Source organism: Pararge aegeria, chromosome 25, assembly GCF_905163445.1.
Source record: "Pararge aegeria chromosome 25, ilParAegt1.1, whole genome shotgun sequence".
NCBI lineage: Eukaryota > Metazoa > Arthropoda > Insecta > Lepidoptera > Nymphalidae > Pararge > Pararge aegeria.
This window is the reverse complement of record NC_053204.1, coordinates 8,298,825-8,311,460: the sequence shown is the minus strand read 5'-3', so window position 1 is coordinate 8,311,460 and position 12,636 is coordinate 8,298,825. Positions and strand designations below refer to the sequence as shown.

The 12,636-nt window shown below is 37.6% G+C and overlaps 1 protein-coding gene across 3 annotated transcripts in view; it reads right to left on the bottom strand.

Moving 5' to 3' along the window:
• LOC120634887 (serine/threonine-protein kinase MARK2-like) overlaps window positions 1-12,636 on the bottom strand; it is a 245,923-nt gene that overhangs the window by 115,458 nt on the left and 117,829 nt on the right. The window lies entirely within an intron of this gene.

The following is a 12,636-nucleotide window of genomic DNA, read 5'->3' as shown; positions in this document are numbered from 1 at the left end:
GTTATCGGTACGATGCCGAGTAGATACCTATTAGGTGTATTGCATTGTTTAATAACATCCTAGCTTGCATAAATCACTGACCACGAGGTGACATTGCAGCCAAGAGTTAACTTGTAGAGGAATCGAAAAAAAAAAAAAACAAATTATTCCAATACGAAACAAAGTGTCGGTCGATAGTCGAACACGCTTGTAGACCCAAGAGTTACATTCCACAATGTACTAAAACAGCGATAGTTCGAAGCATTCCAAATGGAGTTCTATGCAGATAAGATAAATGATATTTCACGTTACCACTCGTATCCGAACCGAACTCCGTACGTATCAGGTGTCCAGTCACCTGTTATACAAATATTGATGTAGAGGTCCCAAAATGGTACCATACATTTCTACTTAGTTGGCAGATGTTTATAATATTACTGTCCGAACCATGTTAGTTGTTACTCTTTTCAATACAAAATATGTTTGAGGCGTAGATAGGTTAACGTTCTTTCGTAAAGGTGCTAAATGCTGCTATATAAGGTTGAAATAACTTAAACTATAAATTATCTGTGCAGTTATTCATCATCATCATCATATCAACCCATTAGTGGCCCACTTCAGGGCCGTAGGCCACCACGCTGGCCCAGTGCGGGTTGGTGGGGTTATTCACAGCGAACAAATATATGTTATTTTTAACTACCTTGCATTATTAAATAAACTTAACGCCGATAGAACTATATGAAAAAGTAGGAAATTTCAAGTTGGTAATTTAAGATACCAACGAATTATTTCAAAATTAAATTAACGCGTCTCAAAATAAGGTACATTACTGCTTAACAATGCTTGCCCGTGTACATAAAATACACAATGGACTCTGCAATTATGCGATGGCCAACCTATTTGCATAAGTCACTAGTGGACTAGGTCATTAGTATTTATCTCTGAGCCTACCTGGTGCAGGTAAGGGATATATATATTTTTTATTCCATGACAAGTTAGCCCTTGAATGCAATCTCACCTGGTGGTATGTGATAATGCTAGTCTAAGATGATAGCGGGCTAACCTGTTAGGGAGTATGGTAGTCATACCCCTAATCGGTTTGTACACGACATCGCACCGGAACACTAAATCGCTTAACGGCACGTCCTTGTCAGTAGGATTGTAACTAGCCACTAAGTTCTTAGCTTGAAACAACCATTCGTAGCCTATAATCGTCCCCCTGCTGAGGTACAGGCCTCTTCTCTGATAGGGCATAAGAGCATAGACCCACCACGCTGCTCTAATGCGGTTTTGTGGGCTTTAACGACTATTATCACAAGTTAGTGATAATAACCGGGACGTAAGGCTTAACGTGCTCTCCGTGGCACAGCGGTTGACATTTCCTAACTCCGGGCTGTTACTAAAAATTCTTCATAAGAAAATGCAATACCCATATTTGCAGATGGCTTAAAATTCTTCATCAGAAAATACTGAATACCCATATTTGCAGATGGCTTATTAACACGTGGTCTAAAGTTTCGACCCCCACAAATCAAATCTAAGCATTAAAACATTTCTGCGTGTACATTAAAAACGTGACAGCCCGCGTAACGAGGTTTACGTGCAAATTAAATAAGCGTCTATCTGGATCAAGTTCATATTTTTATGGCGCTAAGCGTGCGCGACCGCTCATTGGAGGGCGTCTGTAAAAACTACCAGCAGTGAGCAGACTACATAATTTTACGTCTTTTACAAAAGACTCACAATAGGCAGTGGCGTGCATAGTGGGTATGCACAGGGTATGCAGATGATATAACATGGAAAAAATCTCCAATACGTGGGCTATTTATTAGGATGTTTGTTTTATATAACCGAATTAAAAGCCTGTAAACCTCCCAAATGATCAAGGAACGCATGTTCATCGAATCTACTAACACGTTGAATGTCCTAATACGAATTTCTTTACGCTGCTTTGAACCAGCTCTGCTCTCATCTCTCACAAGATAGACAAATAGAAGATTATTAAACTGTAAATGATGTTTAAATAGAGCGATCTGCTGAGTTTCTTGCCGGCTTCCAATCCGGTGGTACAGCCACTACAAACAGACTGACGCGACTTCTTTTTTTTTATTTGTATTGTAGGCTACTAATGTAGGCCTTAATGATAACCTTCACATGTCCATAGAAGGCTTGCTGCTGGGTGACTAAACTGTTCAATTATTTCGGTGTTGCATAAAAAAAAAACAACGAGACAAATAAAAGATTACATACTCGTTTCATACTTCGTATTCGTTCACGTAAGATAGGTCGTTGACCCGCTGCGGTGTAGGCAGGAAACGCTGCAAGAACTAGATTTCGAGACCTGTTCCTACGCGAAATACGTGCCATGTAAGGACTGTAACCGTGAACCCCACTTATGGTGTGGTTCGTGAACCGGAGTTAGCCAAAATTTGTTTCCTTAGGGCACACGCGATTTACCCCCCTTCCAGTGTAATGAACGATGTCCAGCAGTGGAAGTAAATCGCTCACAGAGGTTGAAGTGATACAATAAAAAAGACAATAAAAAAGTTACTATAAGTTTAGTTTCCCTAGAACCACGTATCTATCGACAAACACGATGCTTTAAGAATCAGCTTTTATTAGACTACAAGTTAGCCCTTGACAGTTGACTGCAATATAACCTAGTGGTACGTGATGATGCAGTCTACTATGGTAGCGGGCTAACCTGATACGGGGACAGTTTTATTAAATTAAGTGCGTGCGTGTGTGTGCGTGTGTGCGTGTGTGTGTGTGTGTGTGTGTGTGTGTGTGTGTGTGTGTGTGTGTGTAGCATCATATTTCCGAAACGGATGAACCGATTTTGTTTTGTTTTTTTTTGTTTGAAAGGCAAATCAGTCGAAAGTGTTATTAGCTATGAAATCATAACTGCCGAAAGTGATGAAAATCTGTCCAACATGGCCGCCGCTCCAAAATGGCAAATTGGGTAGGTACATATTTTTCGCAGCTCCCACAATTTGGGTATCAAATGAAAGTGCTTGACAACTAGAATACTATACACTGCGATAAATTTCGAATCCAAGATGGCCGCCACCACAAATTGGCGAATTTCATTTTTTTATTTCACAACTCCCTCTATATTGGTATCAAATGAAAAGCGTTGATTAGTAGTAAAGTGTACACTACATTAAACGTTTTTTTTTTTTTGGGAAAATATAGAAATACTACGACACATATCTCCATCGAGCCCCAAAGTAAGCGTACCTTGTGTTATAACTTATAGGTACTAAGATGACTGATTATTTGTTGAATATTTTTAAGAATAGGTAATATACATAAAATACTTATAATATAACGATAAACACCCAGACACCGAAAACATACATTCTTGGTCATCACTCAAACATTTTCCAGTTGAGGGAATCGAACCCACGGCCTTGGACTCAGAAAGCAAGGTCGCAGCCCACTGCGCCAATCGGCCGTCCAAAAATAGAGCTGCTGAACGCTTCATTTCTTTGTAGAAGCTTTCTGTGACAGAGCTCGTCCGAGGAAGTAGGCACTACCGTCGTGCTTATTTCTTCCGCTAAGCAGCATCACTGCATTCTGATCTGAAAGGCTTGATTGCTGTGCTGTTACAGGCACAGTCAGTAAAAATCGCGTATGTGATGATAAACATGATGATCGCCATGTAATCTTCTTAAATCTTACAATTTTTAATATATACTAATAATTATAATTACAATAATTTCTACGTCCTTCCGAAATATCTATGCTTAAAGCGGTTATGTTCTCATTGACGACCTACAGCGCCATCTAGGGTCAAGAAGGCAAAGTAATTGAAAAATAAACATATTGTCGAAAGTCGTGCTTCATTAAACAAAATATTTAAATGTAAAAAATACCATTGTTTAAGTTACAATAAATAAGCTATTACAAATAACATGAAGAACTTGGAATGTTTTATAGTTTCGCTATTCACCGCAAGATGGCGGTACCAGTACTATGAATGAGTGTATGTAATATGTAGTGGAGTTTTACACACAAAACAGGTGTATAATATTTATTATATTTATATAAAAGAGAAATGCCTCGTTTACTCAGTGGTTGCCATGTTCAACACCAGGTCTGAGGTCAGATCCAGAGTCCAAAATTGTCAGGTATTATTGGGTTTTTGTGATAAGTACCGGGCATGTACACAGAACGTGTTAGAAAATCGGCGTTGTCCTCCCCCGTGCCTCGGTGAGCACGTATCTGGTGCTGCGAATGGAGACAAGATTTTTTTCAACTCATTAGTACGAGTACACAGATCTCGCGATGAACGATGTTGCGTCAAAACCTATTAGGAGTAGGTGTCAAGCCTCATGCGACTGTAATGACACCGGCAACCACGCCCTTCAGACCGGAACACAGCATTCCAACAATATTGTTTTCTTTTACGGTAGTACTGAAGAGCTCCGTCTCAAAAAGTTCTACTACTACACGTATGTACATTTTTCAGCTGTCATGTTCCTGTATCTTATATCTTTAAACGAGCAATTCTTGTATATATAAATGGAATCTCGGAATCGGCTCCAACGATTTTCATGAAATTTAGTATACAGGTTGTTTCGGGGGCGATAGATCTGGGATAAATTTTTACAAAATGTCATTTTATTCGTGTTTTTTACGGTAATAACCGATTTGGTGCAGACGAAGTTGCACGGGTCAGCTAGTATTTTTCAAGTACAGCATTAGTTCAATACTCTTCTATATTTATTCTTTACTAGCTTCTGCCCGCGTCTTCGTCTGCGTGGATTTCAGAATTGGGTCTAAAGCTTCGCTCGTTGATCCTACCATGAGAACTATTTGAGAGATGGGTATATGTCTTTTCCCATAGCATAGGTGACATGCATACCAAATTACAGAGCTGTCTGTCCGCGGCTTAGCTCGTAAACAATTTTCAATTTTCCCTCGGGAACTCCTTAAGGAATCGGGATAAAAGAAAGCCTATGTTCTTTTCAATGTCAATGCATGTTAAGTAGGCCTTGTTGCGTGATTGAGTAACAAACATCCACACTTTCACATTTATAATATGAATAGGATTTTGATAGTTTTATATGAGTTGCAGATAAAGTAAAAGTTAATTAGTATTAGTATATCCGAATAATTAGTAATTCCGAAAAAAAAAACTTGAATGTATGTACACACAAATAAATGGTTAAAAGTTTGAAGAGCTGCGAAATTCGTTTACATGGACAGGAATTTCCATTAGTTTTGTCATCATTTGAAGTTAAAAGTTGTGTGTATTAGGAAAGAGTAATTTGTTAAATGTTTTGATCTTTCATTTTGACTTATTTGTTTGTTTGTTGTTGTTGTTTGTGCCAGAGAGAATCACGGTAGAACCGTTCGATTTTAAATAAAAACCGCGGCGGTGGGTCGTGTTTAGTTTTGTATGGGAAATATTTATCAGAAGTTGCAAGCTGGCGAAGTCAGTTGGTTTCGCAAGCTATATTTGTATTAAAACATAAAAACGTCCATTTCAACATAAAAAGATCGTATATCTGTATACACGAAACATATAATGCTGTAAGTGAGTAACCTAAGTATATTGAAATACTAACCTAGAAACGATTTATCAATACATCCATCACCTAATAAGTGAATCTAGTCGCATAGATATATTACAAGTTAAGAACATGTCTAGATAAAGAACGTTTACTGATTTTAGATAAGCACTATCAAAATAAAATTGATAAACTATAACAAACAAATAATATTTTTCTTAGACCAGGGCGCGTTTGGAACCCTCGTAGCTTTAGTTTCAAGTTGACGAATTTATTTATCGCCTTCAACTCACTTATATGTCATATTTTACATGTAATGTACGCATCAAAAGTGCAATATATGTGCCTATTTGAATAAAGAAATATTTGACTTTGACTTTATCAATACTGAAATCTATTTCATTTACACATTTACTATCAGCAGCTATTTTACAGCTGCTACGTTTATTTTTGTAAACTTTAAACCGCGGTCTGTTATCGCCTGAACACTGACTTGCATCATCTCAATCATAATATTACACAATTATTCATTGTAAAGTCAACATCTCTTGAGGGTGCTCCGGTTTCGGAGCGTAACGTGCGTAGAGGGTACATTGCCGAAGATCTGTTTGGTGTGGAGTATAAGGTTTGAAGACATTATAAATTACACCATACAGATTCTCCTGCTTTTCACGCAGTAGGGGTATAGCAAATTAAGCTTAATTTTCATATCACATCATATGTTAGTTAACTCGGCGATAGCTTCTGCGAGACGGTCATCGCTTTGAAGGAGGCTGCATGGCGAGACAGAGAGGCAGACGTGGGCGCTAACAGTGGTGTGCATAAAGGGTTCTTAGGCATAAAGCAAGAAGATCGAATAAAATAGGAAAATTCGCCTTCCATACAAGTTGTATGAAATTTTTAAGGTAGGCAGTGCATTTGTACATATACGACGAGCACGCCACTGGACGCTAACCCTAGTCTCAGAAGAAAACTGCAGGCAGAAGCCCCCCACAATTAGATTTGATCTGTTTTGATTGACTATTCGGTAGTCGAAACTCGAAGTCCTTAGGTTTTTCTTGGAAACAAATTATTCACTTCACGAACTTAAGGGTGGTGACGTAACAAGAAATTACCATGGAAAGTAGAGCACGTCACAGAAACAACGCCATGAAAGATGGCAACCGGCACGCTTCGTTATAGGTTATCTCTTGGCGCAGCCCTCATTTATAAAGAGCTTTGATTTAATACCTGCCGAGTTATTTAATAAACGTGGCATAGCGTCGATATTGGTACGCAGTGTTTTTACGTCCACACGTTTGAAATGTGCAGTCAGTTGATTGCAACGTTGCCAAGCTTATTAATAAGGGCCACAGATTACAGAAATCTGGATTTATTTAAATACCACATCTTGGATAAAGAGGGTATTTCAAAGAAGGAATGTTTATTTCATAGGTACTATAATATCTACATTTGTATTTTTTTTTATAAATAATTGTCGGACCAAGAAGATGGCCTGCCTCATAGATGGACAGTGAAAACGAACTAAAAAGAGCAACACTTCCAATAAAGAATACAGTAATTTTATAAATTGGGTAAATAATTAAACTTTTGATAATTATAAATTTATATTGGCCAGATATTTTATTAAATTGAATAGGTTTTTTTACAAATACGTTAATAAATATTATGTATTTAATAAATAGTTTTCGTAAAAATATATTTGACTAGCTGTTGCCCGCGACTTCGTCTACGATTGATTTTGTTTTTTGATGTGGCATTCAATTTAGTTGTAGTTCTAAAAAAAAATAGTAGAAAGTATTCAGTATAAGCCTTAAATGAGGGGTTTGCTGCTGTCCGCTGAGGAGTTCTGTCCTCTATCTCCAACCACAGTTTGGGCAAAATTGAACACATATTAAACCTTTATAGTACAAAAATAATTATTTAAATCGGTTATAATTTGTCGGGTTTATGGTGTAAAATCGTCAAACACTTTTATCCCCTATCCAAAGGGACCGAGCTTAATGTCGGAATAAAAAGTAATAGGATACTTTTTCTCATGGATCACTTCTAACACTTCCAAGAATATGTGTACAAAGTTTCATGAGGATCGGTTGAGTCGTTTTTGCGTGAAAGCGTAACAAACAATGTCCATTACATTCATTTGGTGGGTATTTCGTTATAAATACGACTGCATTATGGGTATACTCCAGTCCTACATGGACTCGAACGATGCAAAGATACCTCCCTGTGTCTTAGTCGTTTATCAAAAGACATCCTTCATAAGACCACCCTGTGTCCAACAACCTGAGGGCCCTGAGGCGTAGGTTTTAAGCCTCACGTGCCAGTAATTGCATAAAAGCAAAAGCGCTTTAGAACGGAACACAGCAATGCTGATTGGTGGATGGAAAACAATGGAAACGCGACTAAATCCAATGGTGCAAGTAAAGTGTTTTATTGAGATATTGGAAGAGTTTTTTTTTTAATAATTGACTGGCCAAGCTCACATGGCCCACCTGGACCTGTGACTTCAAAATATCGGATTAAAAGGCATAGTGATTGTACTTCCCCTGACGAGGCTTTTATAACAAAAAGTGTGTGCGTGTAACCTTTACGCGCGATTGAAGTAAAACTTTTATTATTATTTGTTGATGAAAGAGTAAAATGTTCCTGGGACTCCGCCATTTCAATTAATATTCACAATTTCATTTTATATTCTATTGAAAAATCATTAAATAAATAAATAATAAATAAATAAATATACTACGACAATACACACATCGCCACCTAGCCCCAAAGTAAGCGTAGCTTGTGTTATGGGTACTAAGATGACTGATGAATATTTTTATGAATTATATATACATAAATACTTAGAAAATACATATAAACACCCAGACACTGAAAAACACTTAATGCTCATCACACAAACATTTTCCAGTTGTGGGAATCGAACCCACGGCCTTGGACTCAGAAAGCAGGGTCGCCGCCCACTGCGCCAGTCGGCCGTCAAAATATCACTTTCACATTATCATTAATATCACTTTCACATTTTATAAATATTTTCATTTGTTAAATAGAATAATTGAGAGTAGTAGAGTAGAGTAGAAAATTGAAGGTCAGATCAGCACATGTCAATATAAACTTGTAATTGAATATTATAGAATGTCGCAATCGTCAGAATATTTATCAATAATATGTATATTAAGAGATTTTAAAAAAACTTTGCAAATCAAATTTGTTTTTTTTAAACTGTTGAATTTTGATGCACTTTGCTATTCACATTGATATCCGTTTGAAAACATTGGAAATAAATAATCCTAATTGATTATGATATTTGCCACTAGCTGGGGTATTAGTCGGCGTTTAAATAGCGGAAACCACACAGGCGTCTGACGTAAGCGTTACTTCCGTCAGAAAAAAATCTTAGTTACTCCCTAGTCGCGCCTAAAGAAGTTTTACTTCAAAAAGTTCTGCTACTTCTAAAACTTGTATAGCCTGTTCAGAGATTATTACAGTTCAGATAACTTATCGAAACTCAGCAACCGTTGGATTCCGAGGATTTCTTTTATTTTCACAATAGATAGCGACACTTTCTAGTCAATTGTGTTTCGCAAAAACCTGTTTCGCGACAAATCGACAAACGAGTGACTAAGTTGACGGATGACACACTTTCGTAAGATATTACCTATTCATTTATTTATTTTCATTTTATCATTTAGGTACATCTAGCGTGTCTATACACAACCTGCTAGGTATATTTTCATATTTTTAACTGAGCAGTTTGCAGTTTAGATGCAGTGGTATCATCATCACGAGCACTATCAACCCATTACTGAACTGCTACAGGGCACGACTTTTTTGACCAGGGTACGCACGAAGTAGGTACATGGCATAAAATGGAAAAATTTCTCTCCAATACGAGTTATATAAAATAATTTGGGTATACAGTGCTTTTGTGCATGTATGAAGTGCACGCATCTGGGCACGGGCCTTCTCCCTTGTCAGTGCAGGCAGTGTAGGCAGGTTTCCTCACGATGTATTCCTTCACATTTCGGGCGTGTAACGAAACGACCCGAATATTCTATGTGACGCAATCCTCAAAAAACGTGCAAGTACAAAAACAATGCGAACAATTTTCTTCAAACATCGGTCCAAAAATGATAGCATCGCGAAAAACGCGACCTGTCGTGGGCGTCAGCATTCAGTGGTGTTACGCAAGCGGCAAGGACGAGCTATAAATAAAGGCTGCAAAAAGGCGATACCAAAATAGGTATACTCCGGTATTTCATGGCGTGCTCTTCATACGTGCGCAAAAGCACTGCCTACCCAAAAACAAATATGCTTTCCTAAACCTTTCGAAAATGACAATTAAATTATTGTTACGAGATTCGAGACTTCTCCCAAAGCATATGACGTCATCAAGATAAACAATACACTTTTCATATTGTAAACCAGACATTGCTACTGTCATCTAGATAAACACTTAGACTGACTCCACAACCGCTTTCCGTAGGTGTCATAAGAGGTGACGAAAAGGAATATAACAGAGACGATAAGCAGCGTCCATTCTGCTTCTTCTACCAACTACTGCCCAGCGGGGACATTATCGATAAACCCTCCTTATGAAAGAGTCCTTAAATCCAAAACCCCGACTCACGTACTGCTCCGATGTAAACGCGCAGCATAGCATTTAGACGGCCGATTGGCGCAGTTTGCAGCGACCCTGCTTTCTGAGTCCAAGGCCGTGGGTTTGATTCCCACAACTGGAAATGTAGGTGTGATGAACATGAACATTTTCCAGTGTCTGGGCGTTTATATGTATAATATTCATAAAAATATTCATCAGTCATCTTAGCACCCAACACAAGCTACGCTTACTTTGGGGCTAGATATGGGTATTGTCGTAGTATATTTATTTATTAGTATCCACCTTCAATGGATTCTATAAAAAATAAAAAAAAAGATCTACTCGCGTAGTCGTTATGATTTACAGCACATTCCTTGACGAGCATAACAAAGACTTTAAATGGTTCGGTAGGTACGGAACGCGGTCTGCTATTTAACACGTATACTTAATATATATGGGCAGTTGAATCACTCATATCTCCCGTTACATATTTTTGCTCTTAATCAATTCTTTGTTAGTTGTTACTTACTCATTGTGAATTCAATTCTTTAATAACAGCAATCAAAATAATTAGTTGAAGGCTTTTGGGGTATTAAATGACCTCTTAAACTCGATTCTCAAACACAAGAGCCTTTTAAGGTCGTTTGAAAAACCGTTTTTGAATAAGAAATTTCTTGTACTTTTATTAAATTTTATACGGTATAAACCTTTCTCACTCTGGGAGGAGACCCGTGCCCTGTAGTGAGCCGGTCATAGGTTTACATTACATGATGATGATACACAAAGAAGTAAAAAAAAATGTGTGTTTATGGATTTGTACCGTCTAATATCCGAGACAGCTAAACCGATTTAGAAATTCCCACAGGCATGTAGGAGATTTTATTTGGGGAAACAGAAGCCCAAACCCATGATTTAACAACGCGCCACGAGATAATTACCTCTACCGGTTACTCACATTTCTTCTATGGAGATAGTGCGTCGACATAACTATCTCTTGGCGCGCATGCTTGCCCAGCTGCTAGCTACGTTCTAGCTTTGCACTCTACATCAAAGTTAAATCAGCAAAAACAGAACGCTATAAAACAATTCAATACTCGCTTCCATATACAACGATGCGCAGGTAGCCACTCGTAAAACACGACCAGACAGTTAAAACGCGCCGAATTCATTTCCCAATTGAAGTTAAAAGTGAATTGATAGTCGGCTAAATATGCGCTTCCTCGGTATTGAAGCGTTTTAAGTCGTCAGGGTTGGCGATTTCAAAAATAATAATTAAAATAAAATGTTTTCTATAATCTACTTTTTAATATAATAGGAATAGCAAAAACCCTAACCAGATAGACAGACGACATCAAACGGGGAGCCGCTGGATACAAGCGGCCTAGAATCGTGTAGTTTGGAACGCCCTACAATAGACCTACGTCCAACAGTGGACGTCTGTCTGTTGATTTAATGAATAGCAAAAATAATATATATTTTGATATATTATTTTTTTTAAATATATTGATTCTCTGAATAACCAACGGCTCTTTGATATCTAAATTTTAAATATGTGTGTATCTGTAGTTAAAATAAGCTGGATTAACACTCCAAATGATATATTACAGAATGAGTCCGAATTGCAATTTCTGCCAATTCCTTTATAAAACTTCTATCCCTACTAATATTATACATGTGAATGTAAGTTTGTTTGTTACGCTTTCACGCAAAACTACTAAACCGATCATGACGAAACATTGTACACATATTCCTGAAGGTATTAGAAGTAATATAGGATGCTTTTTATCCCGAAATTAAGCTCAATTCTCTCGGGAGAGGGGACGAAAGTGTTTGACGATTTTACACCAGGCTTAGCTATCCTAAATACATAGAGTGCTGCCACATTTATGAGGCACATGTCTTTCTTTCTAAAAACAAAAACAAAAGCGGACGAAGTCGCGGGCAACAGCAAGTAAAATAATAAAGTAATACTACCAACTATCTGATTGCTATATTGTATTTTTGAGGTATAAAAGATAAGTGCACGCATACGTTCATTCATTCGATCATTTGAACACTTTTTCTTTTGTTTTTTTGGTCCGCGCGAGCCCTGCTTTGGCAGAATCGTTCCATTAGTCACACTATCACTTTTGCACGTCGCGTCGCCGATTACCGTCCAAATTTCATAATGCATGCATGCACGTAGTAATGTAGGCCGAGCAAACATCCGATTGATATGTTCATTAGGGTGGTTTCTCACGGCTTCTCTTAGCACGAACCACAAAGCCACTTACACGAATGTAATTGTAATGATTTCTTTAATTTCGTAATTATTTTTTAAATATTAATATGGTGTATTGACTTAAAACGGAAATTATTTTTGTATTTTTGTCCTCATCTGCCTGTAAAAACATCGACGATAAACGCCCTTGAGACCTGAACAAAACAATGTTGGCGGCTGAAATAAGCATGGCGGTAGTTTCTCCCCGAACGAGCTCCACACAAAAAGCTTACTTAGAGAATCTAATTTTACAAAGAAATTGTATTATAGAA